Raw genomic sequence first — 18,807 nt, 5'->3', positions numbered from 1 at the left:
ATAGGATAACACACATGCAAAAATTAACATGCTATTTAAAATTAAGATCATAAATCCCTAAATATGAGCTAAGACTTTCTTGGCCGAAGTCCCATATTGATTGGATGGTCTGTGAGAACTCCCCAGTCTAACATTCAATGATTAACTAACCTGGGCCCCCTCCAAGGTTCTAAAGGAAAGACCACAAATTTGACTTCAGAAATGTCAACACCATCTCTTCTAGAAGTACATAGTCAGTGCCTTTGACCCCCAATCTTATAAGTAGAGGAGGTCTCCCAGAGCATTTCTGCTCCCTTCACTGATTTACAGCATCAGAGATAGAACGTGTGTTTGGAAACAATCCAGAGGACAATGTTTTTCCCAAGGCCTGCTGTGACAGAGATTATCTCTCGTATAGGATTTACACTGTACTTTCACATTAAGTATCTCACTTAATGTTCGCAAGATACAAAAGTTACTTTGCAACAATCCTTTGAGATGGGTAGAATGTGTATAATGATGAGAAAACAGTCCCAGAGATGTAAGTCACAGCCCAGGAGCTCTCAGCTGCTAAATCATAAAGATAACAGCTCAGACATGTCTCTGACCCCAAGTACTGGTCTCTCCACTAAACTGGCTGCCTCTAGCATCTGTAAAAATTCAGTGACCCAATCTTCTTCAAGCTTTTTAGAAAAGAGAAAAAGGAGGAACACTGCCTAGACTCATTTTATTAGCTATTGTAAGCCAAGTATAAAAACTCAACAAGGACAGCCCAGCTGATGTGGCTCAGTGGTTGAGCTTCAACCTATGAACCAGAACGTCACCTTTCGATTCCTGGTCAGGGCATATGCCCAGGTTGCAGGCTTGATCGATCCCCAGTAGGGGGCATACAGGAGGCAGTCGATCAATGGTTCTCATCATTGATATTTCTATCTCCCCCTCTCCCTTCCTCTCTGGAATCAATAAAAATATTTTTAATGTTATTTTAAAAACTCAATAAAGACAGTATTGGAAAGGAAAACTGAAGATCAATCTCCCATCCAAGTACTAACCAGGCCCGACCCTGCTTAAGCTTCCGAGATCAGATGAGATCGGGCACATTCAGGGTGGTATGGCCGTAGACCTGAAGATCAATCTCATTCATGAATGTGAGTGTGGAAATCCTGAACAAAATATTAGCAAACTGAATCCAGAAATTTAAAAAATGAAGAAAAAAAAACACATCATGACCAAATTGGTTTTGCTCCAGGAATGAAGGTTAGATCAACATTAGAACACATAGTAATGTAATTACTATTACTAGGAGAAAAATTATGTTGTGATCTGAATTGATGTAGATAAGTATTTGATAGAAGTCAAAAGAACATTTGAGACAAAAAGCAAAAAAAAAAATGTTTTAATTTGCTATAAACTAAAAAGAGAAAGAAACGTCCTTAATATGATAAAAGGTATCTTCAAACTAACAAGAGCAAATCTTGTTCTCAATTGTAAAATGTTAACACAGGCTCTTTAAAATCAAGAATAATAAAAGGTTTTATACTATTCTCACTTCTGCTCAGCACTGTACTGGAATCCTACCTTGTCCCAAGGCAAGAAGTAAGGAAAGGGATAAGGTGTTTTTTAAGACTGCAAAACCAAGCTGTCATTGTTTGAAGATATTATGTTCCCCATAGAAAACTTCCATTGATCTATAAATTATTAGAATTAATAAAGTAGTAAATTTTCAAGGCATAAAATCAATATATGAGTCAACTGCATTTCTATATATCAGCAAAAATAAAATTAGAAAATGCAGTTTTAAAAATATCATTTACAATAGCAACAAAAAATAAGGTACCAAGGAAAAGTCCAGCAAAAGATGTGCAAGACCTTTTGGAAAAAGTTTAATATCTTTGGTGAAAGATATTAAATAAGACCTCAATAAACAGAATGACATAATTTTTCCATTGGTAGAAAGATTGAATATCTTAAAGATCTCATTGCTCTCCAAATTGTTCTATAGATTCAATAACAATCTCAATAAGATGTTTTGTGGAGCTTTACAATCTAATTCTGAAAAATATAAAAAAGAGCCTTGGGCAAAGAATAGCTCAGACAAATGAATGGGTTCCACCAGAATCAAGGCAAAGTATACAGCTTCAGTAATTAGGATTGTGTATCATTAACACAAGGATAATAAACACACAAGTCACCCCAGCCAGGTGGCTCAGTTGGTTGGAGTCTCTTGCACCAAAAAGGTGGTGGATCAATTCTGGTCAAGGCAAATACCTAGGTTGTGGGTTGGATTCCCAGTCTGGGCATGTACAGGCAACCTATTGATGTTTCCCTCTCCCTCACTCTCTGTCCCTCTCTCTCTAAAATCAATAAACATATTCTCAAGTGAAGAGTTTTTTAAAACACAGACAAATGGAACAAAAAATGAACCCAGAAACTAAGCCGTGTTTAAATCAAACAGGGTATGCAATAGATATGGCACTGTAGATCAGGAGTTATCCACATAGAATAAAATGAAGATGGATTCCTGCCTCACACTATACATAAGAACCAATTCCATGTGGATCAAGAACTAAACAGGAAAAGTGAGACTTTATAACTTTTTTAAAAACAACCAAAAAATATTCTAATGATCTGTTGATAGGGAATGATTTTTAAACAGGCAAGAAAAGCACAAACCATAAAGAAAAAAATAATAAATTGACTAATAATAAAAACTTCTGTTCAGTAAAGTCACCATTGGAAAGTGAAAAGACAAGTTTCAAAGAGAAGATATGTGTAAAATATAACCAACTAAGAATTGTTATGGAGAATATGTGAAGGATCCCAATGAATAAGAACAAAAAAGTACAGGAAATATAGAGAAGGCATAAACAGGCATATCTGTGAAAAGGAAACATGAATGGCCAATGTAAAGGAATATATACACAGGGTGTCACAAAAAATGTATACACACTTTGAATAATTATAAAGGCAATATTTATTAAAATACAGTTCATTTTCAAAATGTAATAGAATCTACAGACTTTGTATCTTTTGGGGGATGCCTTATATAGACACACTCAACCTCATTATTAATCATGGAACTGCAAATTAAGATGACAATAAAATAGCTTCTCAAAACAAAAATTCAACAAAACCCAGCATTGGCAAGGATGTAGAACCACAAATATTCTCACACACTGCTGGCAGGAGTGTAGATTGGCTCAACCACATTAGAAAGCAATTTGACATTACTGTGAGCTGATCTGCTCAACTTTTATTCCCAAGATATTCCTGTAGCTAGGCTGCATGGATATGATTAATAAGGTTTGACCTGTCCAATGCTCTCAGTGAGACTTGAACTGATTTAAATAGGGAGAGAGGCAGGCTCAGGGGCATCTGCTTTGCTGGCAGGGATTATAATGGTGGCTTCCCAGTTGTAAAAGGTGGTTTCAGAGCAGAGGCAGCTTGTTCTGGAGCCAGCAGGTCTAACAGTGGCTTCCTGATTTAGCTGAAGTGGCTTCCTAATTGTCCCTAAGGCAGTGCGGCTTTGGAGCCAGAACTGTATTGGCAGCTTTCCAATCCAAAACACAGCTTCCTGACTAAGGGAAAAGTGGTAGCTTTCTTGGTGGCCCAGTCCTTTGGTGTGGCTTGGGAGCCATTCTTAGAAGCTGAGCCTGAAGTCTGTTCCTTCAACCCTCCCAACAATTCCATAAATGATCAATACCCTGTAATAAATCCCTTTCTGAGCCCCAGGGGCTTAGCAATGGACAATCAATGGTAGGGTGGGACCTTGCCCCAAGGTGACTTTTCCTCCCCTAGCATATGGCTGGTCATGTGCTTTGAACCCCCTTACCTTTTCTCCCTAGAGATAACATCTATGCTTCAGTTGTATTTCAGCTCCAGGCCCTGATCAGCAACAAAACCAACCTGGGCTGAGCTCAGGACCAGCTGCATTGAATAAGGATCCCCTGCCCTGGGACTGGCCAATCAATCGGTGGAGACCTCAACCCTGAATGGACACACCTGAAAAGCTCTATTGAGATCTTCCCTTGGGACCTCCCCTAACATCTCCACCATTAAAACCCTTAGGATGGAGGACCCAGTGAGCTCTCCCTCCCAGAGCCTTTCCCTTACCCTCCCTTCCCCCAGGCACGTTACCATTAGCTTCCTCACTCCCAGCCCTTCCTTTCTTTACCTCCAAAACTTGTTTCCTAAGCCCATTTCTTCTAGGAATTACTTTTTCTACCTCTGTCATTTACCCAATAAATGTTCTTTTACAAAAAAAAAAAATCCCTTTATATTTTAATGAGCTAAGGTGTATTGTGTTCTTTGTAATTGTACTTTGATTGCTAGAGCTAGCAAAGTTGTACTTGCATATCTCATACATTCCTGCAATTACATTCCTAGATATATACCCTAGAGAAACTTTTGGAAATGTAGACTACAAATACATACAAGGATACTTATTGCAATATTTTTTGTAATAACAAAAAAAACTAAAAACAACTCAGTGTCTATTAAGAGAAGAATAAATAAGTTGTATATATAAAAGAATGCTATACAGATATGAAAATGAATGACCTATAGCTTTATATATCGATATGGAGAAAATGCAAAAATAATGTTAAGGTAAAGTAACTCACAAAATAATATATACAATATGATTTTATTTACACAAGTCTAAAACTAAACAATATATTTTTGAATATACATAGTTAAGTGACAAAATCATGAAAGAAATATAGGAAGGGGTCAACACAGAAATTAGGTTACTCACTCTCTCTGGTAGGAAGAGACCAGGATATTATCAGAGAGGATACCCAGAAGGCTTCCAACAACACATTTCAATGCAAGCTGGGGACAATATGAAGTGCACAGCATCACCCATGAAGTGTTCTCACCAAACATGTTTCGTCTTAATCTAATCAAGCCTTTGGTTCTTTATAAATCCCAGATATAGAAAATACAGGGAACAGAGAAACAAGCTAGCAATAGTATAAGGAAACTATCAGACAAATGCAGAATGTGGGGAATCCAAAGTGGCCCAATCACTTCAATAAGTCAATAACCTTGGGACATGGGAAGGGAAGGAATAATTGTTCTAGAAAAAGAGGGATATTGGTTGCATCCTGTGATGAACAAACCAGATACATAAGACATTTGGGGGATAATTGGAGAAATTTAAATATAGACTGAGGAATTATTAGTTTAAATAGGTATGATATTGGTACTGTGGTTAAATAGGAGAATGTCATTTTTAGAGAAAAATGCTGAAGTATTGAGAGGTGAAGCTTCTGGATTATGTAATTTAACTCTTAAATAGTTTAGAAAATATTACACACTTATGTGCATGTATATAATTACACTAGAGGCCTGGTGCATGAAATTCATTCACGAGGGGGGGGTTTTCCCTCAGCCCAGCCTGCACTCTCTCCAATCTGGATCCCCCGTGGTGGGATCAGGCCTAAATGGGCAGTCGGACATCCCTTTCACAATCCAGGACTGCTGACTCCTAACCGCTCACCTGCCTGCCTGCCTGATTGCCCCTAACCACTTCTGCCTGCCAGCTTGATCACCCCCTAACCACTCCCCTGCCAGTCTGATCAATACCTAACTGCTCCCCTGCTGGCCCGATTGCCCCTAACTGCCCTCCCCTGCTGGCCCAGTCACCCCTAACTTCCCTCCCTTACCAGCCTGGTCGCCCCTAACTGCCCTCCCCTGCAGACCTGATTGTCCCCAACTGCCCTCCCTTGCAGGCCTGGTCCCTCCCAACTGCCCTCCCCTGCTGGCCTGATAGCCCACAACTGCCCTCCCCTGCCGACCTGTTCACCCCTAACTGCCCTCCCCTGACAGCCTGGTTGCTCTAACTGTCCTCTCCTGCAGGCCTGGTCCCCCACAAGTGCCCTCCTCTGACAGCCTGGTCACCCCTAACTGCCCTCCCCTGTAGGCCTGATCGCTCCCAACTGCCCTCCCTTGCAGGCCTGGTCCCTCCCAACTGCCCTCCCCTGCTGGCCTGATTGCCCACAACTGCCCTCCCCTGCCGGCCATCTTTTGATGGCCATCTTGTGTCCACATGGGGGCGGACATCTTTGACCACATGGGGGCAGCCATCTTGTGTGTTGGATTGATGGTCAATTTGCATATTACCTCTTTATTATATAGGATATGAAGCATATGTGACATAATATTAAAAATTGGTAAATCTAGATATAGATTTTATATGTGCTCATTGTACTCTTCTTTCTACTTTTCTGTGTTATTTAAATGTTTGTAATAAAAGACAAATAAAAGATAAAAATGCAAAAAAATAATCAAAGTGCTAAATAATACAATCAATCATTATTTGATTTGACAAATATTTGATACATATATATGCACAATAATTTCAATGAGAAAATAGAATATGTCCTAGAAAGAGGTTCTCAGTATAAATTATGTGCTAAGTAAAAAAATAAAAAAAATACCAAGTTATCCATAGATGTTAGAAAATGACATCAACTCCTTAACAGACGTATTTTCACATTCCCATCACAGAACTGCTTCACGCTGAATTCACCGTTTCAAGCCTTTCTAGGTTGTTCACAACAGAAAACCAGAGTGTGAGCTTCCTGGAGACCCTTCTCTTGCCAGAAAGCATACATCGAGTGATAGCTGTTCAAAGGATCAGTAGTTAATGCCTCATGAGGATTTAGCAATAAAGGGTTCTAAACCTCAATTACATGTACGGGTTTAAAAGGTTGAAAAAAAATATCTTCTTTAAGGAAAAATTTCCCCTCCAAAGAAGGGAGCAAAGCTCACTTTTAAAGGACCACAACTCTCAGAATCATGATTCCTTAGTAATCAGTGTTTCTGGGTTTAATCAATCTTTGTTGGGTAATTGGATTCCTCCAAAAATAATATTTTCTTTATAAAGCAAGAGTAAGATTGTGGACAGGAGGCTTTTAGATGGCAATGGTCTCTAAGTAGAGTCCCTGAAGGGAAAGGGGACCTCTCACTTCCCACTCATTTCTCAGGCCATAAGAACAAATCTCCACCCTACCCCAGCATAAATACCCCTATAAACACTGCAAGGCAATCCTGAATTCCGGACTCACTGGCCTCTTCTGACCTCTTATCCTTCTCAGTAATTGCAGTTAATAACACTAGCCCTTATTGCCTGCCCACTCCCTCCTTCATATAGCACTTCCCTCCCTGGACCAGAAGACAGGTCTTGAACTTCTTCTGCTACCTTCTGGCCACATCTGTCATCTCTTTAACTCACTCTGCTTCCTTTCTCCAGAGACCACATGTAAGCATTTCACAAAGACACACTCTTCACTGACCCTTAAAAAGCTCACCCCATTCACAGCTTCAACTATCTCCTCTATAAGATGACTCTCAAGCTTTCATCAGTGTAGCCTTAACTTTATTCTTGAGTCCCAGACCCAAATTTCCAACTACCTGCTGGAAATCTGCCCTCATCCTAGTTGACCCACAGGTATTTCAAACTCCATCACTTCAACATTGAAAACCTACTTCTTCTGCACGTTCAACTCTTCTGTTTCCTCATAAGAAAGAGATATTGTAAACTCTAATGTGATAGCCACAGAGAACACTCATATTATTATCACTGAGTATCACTATCCTCTCAGCTCCCCTGGAGCTCAACTTAATACCTCCATTCTCCTTTCACAGTCCCTTGGTGCTCATTTTCCTAGTTGTGTATTGCGGGGGCTGTGGGGTGGCGGGGGGAGGGGGGTGGAGAGTGCTACTTTATACACACAAGTCCCAGAGCCCATTCCGCAGATTTGAAAACCACTATTCTGGACACAACATTTTCTAGATCAAATAAGACTGAGGAGGGACATTGGACAGTCCTGAAAAACTGCTTTTCCTGGCTGTGATTTGTTGCAATGCCCTTAGCCTCTCGAAAGATGCTACAAGAAGCAGCTCACCCCACAGAGGTGTGAATGTTCGCATCACACCGCAGAGGGTGCTTTTGTGAGGCAGAGTCCCTGCCTGCTGAGGAAACAGGCAGAGGAGAGGCAGGCCGAGGTCCCCTGCAGGGAAGCATAGATTAGGGTTAGAGACCCACTTGTTCCTTAAGAACACCTATCTACCTAAGCACATTCCTGGAAGGGGATGGATTTCAAACACATTCTAAAGAAACTCATCTCAGGAGCTGAGCAGGTAGGGATGGAAAGGAGGCAATGGGAAGGGAGAGGAAATCAGTCCCCATCCCTGCCTCAGCCAAAGCTACTTTTTTTAAAAATATATTTTATTGATTTTTACAGAGAGGAAGGGAGAGGAATAGAGTTAGAAACATCGATGAGAGAGAAACATCGATCAGCTGCCTCCTGCACACCCACTACTGGGGATGTGCCCGGAACCAAGGTACATGCCCTTGACTGGATTCGAACCTGGGACCCTTCAGTCTGCAGGCCGACGCTCTATCCACTGAGCCAAACCGGTCAGGGCCAAAGATCCTCTTGCATATGCTTTCCTTGTGGATCTGCCATGCTTTTTAACAAAAGATTCCATTTGAACAAAGTGTTCTGTAACTTTTAAGATAGTTTTTAAAACGACTATTATTGGGCCCTAGCTGGTGTTGCTCACTGGTTAGAGTGTCGGCCCATGCACAGAAAGGTAGTGAGTTCAAGTCCTGGTCAAGGGTATGTACCTGGGTCCCTAGCCCTTTCGGGTTTACATGCAGAAGGCAACCAATCAATGTGTCTCTCTCACATCAATGTTGTTTCTCACTCTTTTCTCTCTTTCTCTCTCTCTCTCTCTTCCTCCCCCTCCCTCTCTTACACCCTCTCTGAAAAAAACAATGGAAAAAATATCCTCAGGTGAGGATTAACAAAAACAAACTGTTATTGGGAAGCAGATTGTAGCAAAGTAAATTGGAGACCAACCACAGAAGGCCTTGAATTCTAAAGGAAGGCATTCCGATTTCTACTTCAGGCTGGTGGAGGAATCAGTCACTGCAAGCCTTAGTAGAAGAAAGAGGATGATGAAAGCAATGTTTGAGAGAGACCAACTTAGTTACATTGTTCAGGATGGAGACCAAAGTTGGGAGATAATGTTTAAGCACCAACTGCCAGGTATTTTATATAATAGGGCCTGAATAGGAATAAAAAAAGGAAAAAAGATGCAAGAGACATTTCTAAAGGAGAAAATGCTGGACTTTGTAATTAATTAAAATTGGGGATAGAAGAAAGATAGAAGTCCAAAATTATGTCCAGATTTTGGATCACATGACTGGAAAATGATTGTGTCGTTAACAGATACACTCCATGTCTTGGGCCATTTGGGCTGCTACAACAGAATCCCAGGGACTGAGTAGCTTAAACAACAAACACTTATCCTCACAGTCTGGAGACTGGGAAGTCCGAGATCAAGGCACCAGCAGATTCCGTGTCTGGTGAGAACTCACGTCCCGGCTCACAGACACTGTCTCCCCACTGTGTCCTCACACGGGGGAAGGGTCCAGGGTGCTCTTTGGGTCTCTTTCTAAGGCACTGATCCCACTGATGAGGGCTTCAGGCTTACCTCCCAAAGGTTCCCGTGTCCTAACATAATAAGGTGACCAGACGTCCCGCTTTTGGCGGGACAGTCCCGATTTTTAACAATTTGTCCCACGTCCCGCGGCGTTTTTATAAAGTCCCGATTTTTGGAAAGAATGCACGACAAGCTAGGGAACGGCGGGAGAACGGGAAGGGAATATATGGTTTTTCGGCGGCCATGTGGCTATTTAGCCAGGATATGAGTTTTATATTATTTTTGTTAATTTTATAATGTTAAACTTTAATAATAACAAATAATTGTTGAGAACTGATTATCGAGAACTGCTTATCAAAGTTCACATTGTTGATCAGTTGTTAGAATTCGACCACCATTGTTTGGACTTAATGAACAATGGCATTTTTTGGGATTGGCAACAACGAAAACATTTTGTAACTGCCTCTCAGACGATACACATCGTACTGTGTGCTAGTAAGCTAGTTCAACAAGTGATGTCATTACAAATCAGCTATTCAGATAATTTAGGTAAGTAATTTATTTATTTATTTCATAAATACATAAATTTTCTTGAATTTAGCAGACAGTACTCGTATTATTTATATTTTATAGTGGCGGCAAAAAGTCTAGCGCCGGCCTTGAAAGTGACACGACTTACGTTACGGCAAATTCATGACCTTTTAAACAACGACAGCAATCTACTAAAAAAAATTCACTCCAATGAGAAATATGCCAAAGAATAAAATAATACTATACATAAATTTTTATTTATTATATTTGTAAATTGTACTTATGTTGAAATTTTAAAAATATATTACAATACTATTTTTGCGTTCTATGAAAATTTTTGTTGCTCCATATAGACCAAATTTTTAATCAAGAACCCCACCCCCCACCCACCCCCGGTCAATGGTGTCCCGCTTTACCAATGTTACAATCTGGTCACCTTCTAATATAATCATGTTGGGCATGAGGTTTCAAATTGTAAATTTATGGGGAACACAAGCAACCAGTAAATGACCAGCCAGAGATATGTGGGGAAAGACAAGGACTTCATTTTGGGCTTAGGGAGTCGAATTGACAGGAGGGCACAATGGTCACTACATATAACTTCCATTGATTCACATAATCATCCCTATTCATCCAGGACTGCCAACCTGCTTCCTAAATCTTTGCTTCATCTCTATCTTTAGTACATTACATAGACCAGGTTACCATCACCTCGCACCTGAACTACTCCCCAAAACACTCTGACCCTTCTCCAATCTTATCTTTATGCAGCAGCCACATAATCCTTACAGAATGAAAAGCTAATTTATTTTACCCTCCTGATTTAAGAAGTTTTCAGTGCCACCCTTTTGATAATCCTTTTCTGTGTTTTTATTTGTTTGTTTTTGTTAATCCTCACCCGAGGATATTTTTCCATTGATTTTTAGGGAGATTGGAAGAGAGAGGGAGAGAGACAGAGAGAAACATGTCAACCTGCACAAGGGAGGAGCCTGCAACCAAGGTACGTGCCCTCGACTGGAATCAAACCCAGGACCCTTTGGTCCACAGGCAGAATCTCTATCCACTGAGCCAAATCGGCTAGGCTTGATCATCCTTTTGAAAGATGAAGTTATGCTGGCTTAGTCCATTCCATACCTATCTCTCCAACCTCGTCGTAAACAGTGCTAGTTATGTATTAAATTGTTTCATGCCCTGCCCTTTGTTCACTGCTACCTCCAACCTGTAACCCTGCCACCCTCTCCCCAAATGGCCCAAAAAATGGTACCTCTGTGGAGCTTTCCTTCATTCTATCGGTAAGAGAGAATCTCTGCCCCTCTCCTCTTTGTATCTCTGCAACTTAAAAAAGAAAGTGCCCTTCAGCCAGTTTCTATTACACATAGGCTCCTTGAAGGCAGGTCCAAGGTCTTGCCATCCAAATTTCCCATAGCTTCTGATTCAACATGAGGCATATGGTAAGTGCTCAACAAATATTTTTGTATGCTTTACTCTTAAATCTTCTCAGCCAAAGACTCTAAAATGACTTACATAATAAATAATCAGAACAAGATGAATGAATGAATGAATGAATGAATGAATGAATGAATAAGAAAGAGGGATTCAAACAGCTTTCAAAGTTTGCATAATGGGCCCCATCTGGATAATACATTCAACTAGTTCTTCCAACAGGCATCTCTATTCCACTTTATTTATATATACTAGAGGCCTGGTGAACAAAATTCGTGCACTGGAGGAGGGTGGTTGTCCCTCAGCCCAACCTGTACCCTCTCCAATCTGGACCCCTCGATCAGATCTAAACCGGCAGTCAGACAATCCTCTCACAATTCGGGACTGCCGGCTTCCAACTGCTCACTTGCCTGCCTGCCTGATCACCCTCTAACCACTCCTCTGCCACGCTTAACTGCTCCCCTGCAGGCCCGGTTCGCCCCCAACTGCCCTCCCCTGCTGGCCTGGTTGCCCCTAACTGCCCTCCCCTGCTAGCCTGATTGCCCACAATTACCCTCCCCTCCTGGCCATCTTATGGCAGCCATCTTTGAACACATGGGGTGGCCATCTTGTGTGAGGGTGTGAGGGTCAATTTGCATATTACCCCTTTATCATATAGGATATATATATATATATATATATACATATATATATATATATATATACATATATATATATGTATATATATATTGACTTCAGAGAGGAAGGGAGAGGAAGAGATAGAACCATCAAAGATGAGAGAGACTCATTGATCAGCTGCCTCCTGCACGCCCCACACTGGGGATGGAGCCCACAATCCAGGCATATGCCCTTGACCGGAATCGAACCTTGGGACCCTTCAGTCTGCAGGCCGACGCTCTATCCACTGACTGAGCCAAACTAGCTAGGGTTCTATTCCATTTTAAAGGGTCCCCTCCTGGTTACACGCACGCACGCACGCACGCTCCAATCCTTATTCTTTGCTCCTCCCACCTAAAAGTTTCCTTCCTCCTTCTACCCTACTTACATTCTAACCATCCTTGAGGCCCTTCCCATGTTTACCTCCTCCACAAAGCTTCCCAAGTCTCCTGAGCCCTTTAGACCTTATCTTCTGATCACTTAACCTTGTTCTGTTTTTGTTGTCCTCTCCTCATGAATTCTCTTATACTCTGTGTCCTGGCACACTGGGATAGCCTCAGATTTCTCCTCAATGGGAGCAGAAGAATCTCTTCTCACCTCTCTGACTTTGCTTTATGAGCTATATCTTTTTCAATGATTGGTCACTAGCCTGGTGTATTGGTGACAGAATCCAGAGAACAGGACCAAACCACAGTGTCCAGGGTAAATCAGACATTAAAGCTATTTTCTGAAAATCTTCCCTGAATAATCGCTCTTTGTGTATATGGGAGTTTGTCTCTTAGGTTGAACAGAGGAAGTGTGTATCCAATTTGGCCAGTGAGAAACTTCAACGGAGCCCACAGGCAGGCAGGCCATCACCGCATAAGTGGAAGCAGGCCGTACTGCCACCAGTTTGAGGGGTTTCAGGCTGGGAGCATGTGGTAGGGAAAGACTCGGAATTCTGCACTTGTGCAATAACGACTCTGTTATCCCAAGTCATTGGCAGATATTGAAGTAATTTCCATCCCTGTGGGGTGGAGAGATGCCAGAAATTCCCCTGAATTTCTTCCTGGGCAAGGTCTCAAGTAGAAATGGTGACAGTGGCAAGGGGAGTAAAGAAGACAGAAATGGGCCCACACAGGTGGCTGCTATCTCCGTTCCCAGCCATTGTGTCTTTGGTTAGAAGCCCAGGACAGTCATGAGGGGGCAGGGCCACCCTCACAGGCACAGCTGCAGGGCACTCATGACCAGGACGGCTGATGACACTGGGTTCTCTCAAGCCCTGTGCCTTACCGCACTGGGCCCCTCCAGCCGGGGCAGAAAGAGGCTTTACTGCCTTTATTTATATACTCATTGACACCTGGAACAACGCCACTAGTCCCCAAGAGCTGGGAAGATTTAAAGTGTAAGAGCCAGAGAATTTAGAGCTTAAAATGGCTCCCATTTACGAGGAATTGGATGTGAGAGCAAAGAAAAACATTCACAGCTCATTTGCTACAGATACCTAAACACGAGAACTAACAGGAAGGGCTTCCTCAGAGTCTTAAGCTCTACTAAGGTAGGTGACCTGGTCAACTCACTTAGCACAGACGTGGTTCATCATTTCCACATCTATCAAGTGAGAGGGCCAAGTGAAATGCCCCTGAAGATGGGTCTGACTATCCTCTGGTTTCAAACCCTTATTCTACAATCAGGGAGTAAAGGCCAAGATCACACCGCCAGCTAGGAGCAGAGCAGGGTTAGAACCTACCTCCCCAGATCTGGTGCTTCTCTGCCCACCGGGCACCTCCATTCCTTTCACTCACGATTCACAGCCCAGCTATTCATAGCAACAGTGAGAAGAGGATCTCTCAGCTATAAGGTGAGAAGAAAGCTGACCCCAAGATGGTGGCCTGCATGGTGTCACAAGTGCCAAGAAAGGACCTCTCTGCCCCTTTAACCGGGCTCCCCCACAGAACTGACAATGAGCCAAATTCTACCAAGGAGATGATTAAAGGCAACTTGACTATCTGTACTATTCGAGATTCTTACAATCAAGTAGGTATTCATGTATTACTTAATTAAAATTGAGTACAGATTCTTAAAAATTCTACCATTAGATGCTTCTTTTTTTTTAACTTAACTACTTGATTGGTAAAACGCAAATATCTCAGTGGTGGAGAGTGCACACCAAACTCCTTATGGATAATAAAAAGAGCTAACATTTATTGAGAGCACACCACGTGCCAGGGGTGTTGTATCTGTCATTTCATTTCACACTTAGGACAGTCTATGAGATATGTGTGGCTGATACCAGTGTCTTACAGATAGATGCAGACCCTGAAGGTTAGAGAGTTAGGTCATTTGTCTGGTCACACAGGGAAGGTATGAAGCCAGTACCCAAACTCATGTCAGATTTACTCAGTGGTTCACATCCCCTACACCATACTGCCTCTCTGGATATTATACCGGGTGGTATAATATGGATGTCTTAATGCCTTTTCTGAAGTCAGGTTTTGCCAGAGGAAAGGAGATAAGAGAGTAAGAACATCAGAGTTGCCTGGGTTCAAGTCCCAACTTCACCACTGATTGTACTGCTTCAGGGAAATCAACTTCTATGAACTGCAATTCCTCATCTATCAAATAGAATTATAGAATCTTGCTCACAGGACTGCTATGAAGATTAAATTAGAGAATACCTGTCCAATGCTCAGTGCAATGCTGGTGATTAATAAGCTCTCAATAAACAGAAGTTATTGTCATTATGGTTCAAAGGAGAAAGGCCAGCCCAGACCCCTTCAGAGCATTGCTGGTGGTCAGCCTTGAACAGAGGGGCCATGCTCCAGCAGTGTCTTCAGCTTTCAGCAACCCCAAACATTCCCTCACCTAAAACAGAAAGGCAGCTTCCAGGAAAAGCACACTTGATCTCAAATAAAACTATGTCATAAAAGATCAGCTGCCATTCTTAGAGAGCCCAGTGAGGACACATGACAAGGGTGTCATCAGCCCTATAGGGTCATATCACACGTTCATGGCCATCTGGAGTGCCAGGCCATGCTCACTGCCATGGGATCCCTAAGTGTTCTGATGGTTCAGAGACCTCAGTTTCCCCAGCCCCCTGTATGGACAGCAGTGATCTTGATTAGGGTCCTGCTCAGCTATACATGACATGAGTTCAGTTTTCAAGGTGTTTGTTTTTTTTTTTTTTCAAAACAAATTCTAAAAGGTATAGACTTTCCGGCACCATCTCTGACTCTGTTCTATAACCCCTCTCCACAGGCAGGCCCGTCCACTCCCTGCTCTGAAAACATGCCGAGCCTTTCCAGCCCCTGCGTCTTTGCTCCTGCTCTCCTCAGCTCGGAATGAATCATTTCCTAGTCTCCGTTTGAACACCTTGTTACATTTTCCTCATTTTCAGACCTTTTTTATAAGATGCTGGTCAAGAACCACCATCTTGAGGACAAGGACCACCTCCAGCCTATTAGAAAAGGCAAAGAGAGAAACTGAATTGGTCATTAAGATGTGATGCAGACACATTTCCATAACCAAAAATGGCAGCCTTCCAACTCTCACAACAAATCCCGGGCCATGTGGCTTACTTACTCTTTAATATATTGTAACTAGAGGCCCAGTGCATGATGCACTGAGCGGGAGGGGGGTGGGGGGCCCTCAGCCCAGCCTGTGCCCTCTCACAGTCCAGGAACCCTCGGGGGATGTCCAACTGAAGGCTTAGGCCTGCTCCCCATGGGTTGGACATCCTTAGTGCTGCCACAGAGGTGGGAGACGCTCCCACCCTGTGCTCACCAGCAGTGAGCCTGGCTCAGGGCTTCTGGCTGAGCAGCACACCCCTGTGGGAGTGCACTGACCACCAGCGGGCAGCTCCTATATTGAGCATCTGCCCCCTGGTGGTCAGTGCACATCATAGCAACCGGTCGTTTCACTGTTCGGTCGATTTGCATATTAGCTTTTTATTATATAGGACTAGAGGCCCGGTGCATGAAATTCGTGCACGGGGGGGGGGGAGGAAGGCGGGGTGGGGGGGTGTTGTCCCTTAGCCCAGCCTGCAGTCTCTCCAATCTGGGACCCCTCAAGGGACCTTCATTTTTTTCTCCAGGAGTGTGGTGGAAAAACCCTAGATCACCTTCTTAGATTCTTATAATCCAAATTACCAAGAACACTGCAAGTGGCGGCCTACAGGGAGCTTAGCCAATTTACTCTCAAACTGGTTTGGCTCAGTGGATAGACCGTGGGCCTGCAGACTGAAGGGTCCCAGGTTTGATTCCTGTTAAGGGCATGTACCTTGGTTGGAGGCACATCTCCAGTGGGGAGTGTGCAGGAGGCAGCTAATCAATGTTTCTCTCTCATTGATATTTCCGACTGTCTATCTCTCTCCCCTCTTCTCTGTAAAAAAAATCAATAAAATATATTTTTTAAAAAGGTGTATCCTCTGCAGCTCATGCAGCCCCTGGGTTGTGACCACTGGGCTAGGGGTGTGTCCCTGCCACCCAGTGGTGGCTGCTGGGGTCTCCGCACACCCCAGAGGCCAGCAGCCCTCCCCCTGTGGAGGGCGCTGGGCTGGGGGCATGGAAACGAACCGCCACTTGGTGCTGGAGCTTGGAAAGCCTCTGGGGAGGGGCGGGAACATCCCCGTCTCCAAACGCCCTGAGGCCAGCAGCCAGTCCCACCATGGGCCCGAGGCTGGGGGCATGCAGGGACCCTGGGCAGCACGCAGCAGTGGCCGCCAGAGTCTTGGCACACCCCAGAGGCCAGCAGCCAACCCCCGGTCCTGGGCGCCTGGCTGGGGGTGGCAACCTAAACCGCTGCATCGTGCGCAAGCCTTTGCAAGCCGCTGGGGGAGGCCAGCAGCCAGCCCCACCATGGGCCCCAGGCTCAGGGCATGCAGGGACCCTGGGCAGCACGCAGCAGTGGCCACCAGGGTCTCGGCACACCCCAGAGGCCAGCAGCCAGCCCCCGGTCGTGGGCACCTGGCTGGGGATGTGGCCCCAAACTGCTGCTTCGTGCGCGAGCCTTTGCAAGCCGCTGGGGGCGGGGCGGGAACGCGATGCGGGGATGTTCCCGCCTGCCAGGCAGCTTGGGGCCTGCACCCATAGGCTTCAAGTGGCCAGGGGGCGTTCTGGGACCCCTGCCGCTCAGGACCTAAGCACGGGCCTACAGGCTAGGAGAGGCCTGGGTCGGGAGGATGTTTCCGGGACCCAGGCTGCTCAGCGCCACATATGCAAATTAACCGCCATCTTGTTTGCTCTGATTGGCCGTGGGCATAGCGAAGGTATGGTCAATTTGCATGTTTCTCTTTTATAAGGTAGGATAGGATATTTCATTATACATTGCAGATAAGCGAGACATTGGCATCTATTTTTGTGAAGAAAAAAGCAGGTTGGGCAACTTTAAAAATTGTTTTTTAGTCTTTCTCATTATAAATGTGTTGCTGCTCTTGATGCAGTGCTTAATACTTACTGCTGGCTCCCTCTCAGGTTCAGTCTGGACCTTGCAATTAGTTAAATGCTGCAGGTCTTCATTTTTCCATTTACTTTATTAAATCCCTCTTGTTGGGATTGTAATTGCCTGTGGTAATCAGAGAACACAGGGACCCAGAAGAATTTTATGCCATTCCAGGGGGAAAGCAGGAATAAGAACTGGCAATATAGGGAGTACTACCTGGAAATTATATCTGAGGAAAAACAGTGGTAAGACCTTCCAACACCTGAATTGGTTCTGATGCAGTAGGGTAGAATTCTTAGAAGGATGACTTTTATTTAAAAATAATGAGTTTACTGGTATGCATTTAGAAATTATTCACCATAAGCATTCTGGTATTCCAGTTGTCAGACTATAGCTGTTCTGGCACCTTGTCTTGCAAGCTCTCCTCTCCTGTCATTCCCTTTACGTCTTCACCCATCTGGCTTCTCTAAATTAATATTTTTGTAGCTTTCGTCCTATTGCAATGATTACTTTAATTCTTTTACTGCTTTCTTTAATAACTTTTAATGACCTAAGAAATTGTGGACTTGGTTCCATTTTCCACTCCCTCCAAGTCAAATGGTAGCACATCCTACACCCTATGTTTACAAATATCAGAGAAGGCAGAACTAATTCTTTCTGCCTTATCCTCACGAAGACATTCCTGGGTTCTTGCCAGAGCAATATAGTATGGGAAAGTGGTTTTCTACATTGCTAAGATAAACAAGCAAGTCATGAGAGCTGTACCTGCAGAAGTCATTTGTCCATTCTTTCATTTATTTGCTGTATATGTTTTTTAATGCCTCCTATCAGAAAAATGCAAAGCTAGGTGCTTCGGGTGGATAGCCTTGACTAAGACAAAGACACTGCCTCAGGGACCTTTTATCCAGAAAGGGAAATAAGACAGATGCTCAAATCGATATAATACAGAGACACAGGTAGCAGGAGGAAGGTGCCCCAAGGGAAGCACAAATTGCTACAGAAGATCAATTGAAGGAGAGATTACATCCCATCAAGAAAGATTCGTGGAAGTCTGAGTCAGTTTTGGGAATGATGGGTTTGAAATCAGTGAGGCATTCAAGTGCAAGCACTTCAGGCAGTGAGAAATTGGGAAGAGAAGGGTGGGAGGAAAATACAGAGTCCAAAGTCATGTTTCAAAGAGCTTGTTCTCTGGTCCCCGATTCCTGTTTTGACTACTGAGATGCTTTCATTGCTGCAGCTCCAGAGCCCACGTGCAGACAGGGCTCTTCATTTCCCAGCAAAGACACTTCCTGATGCAGCTGAGACATCCAGGATCAATGG

The sequence above is a fragment of the Eptesicus fuscus genome, chromosome 9 (genome assembly GCF_027574615.1).
Source record: "Eptesicus fuscus isolate TK198812 chromosome 9, DD_ASM_mEF_20220401, whole genome shotgun sequence".
Classification (NCBI taxonomy): domain Eukaryota; kingdom Metazoa; phylum Chordata; class Mammalia; order Chiroptera; family Vespertilionidae; genus Eptesicus; species Eptesicus fuscus.
Note: the sequence above shows the minus strand (reverse complement) of the source record.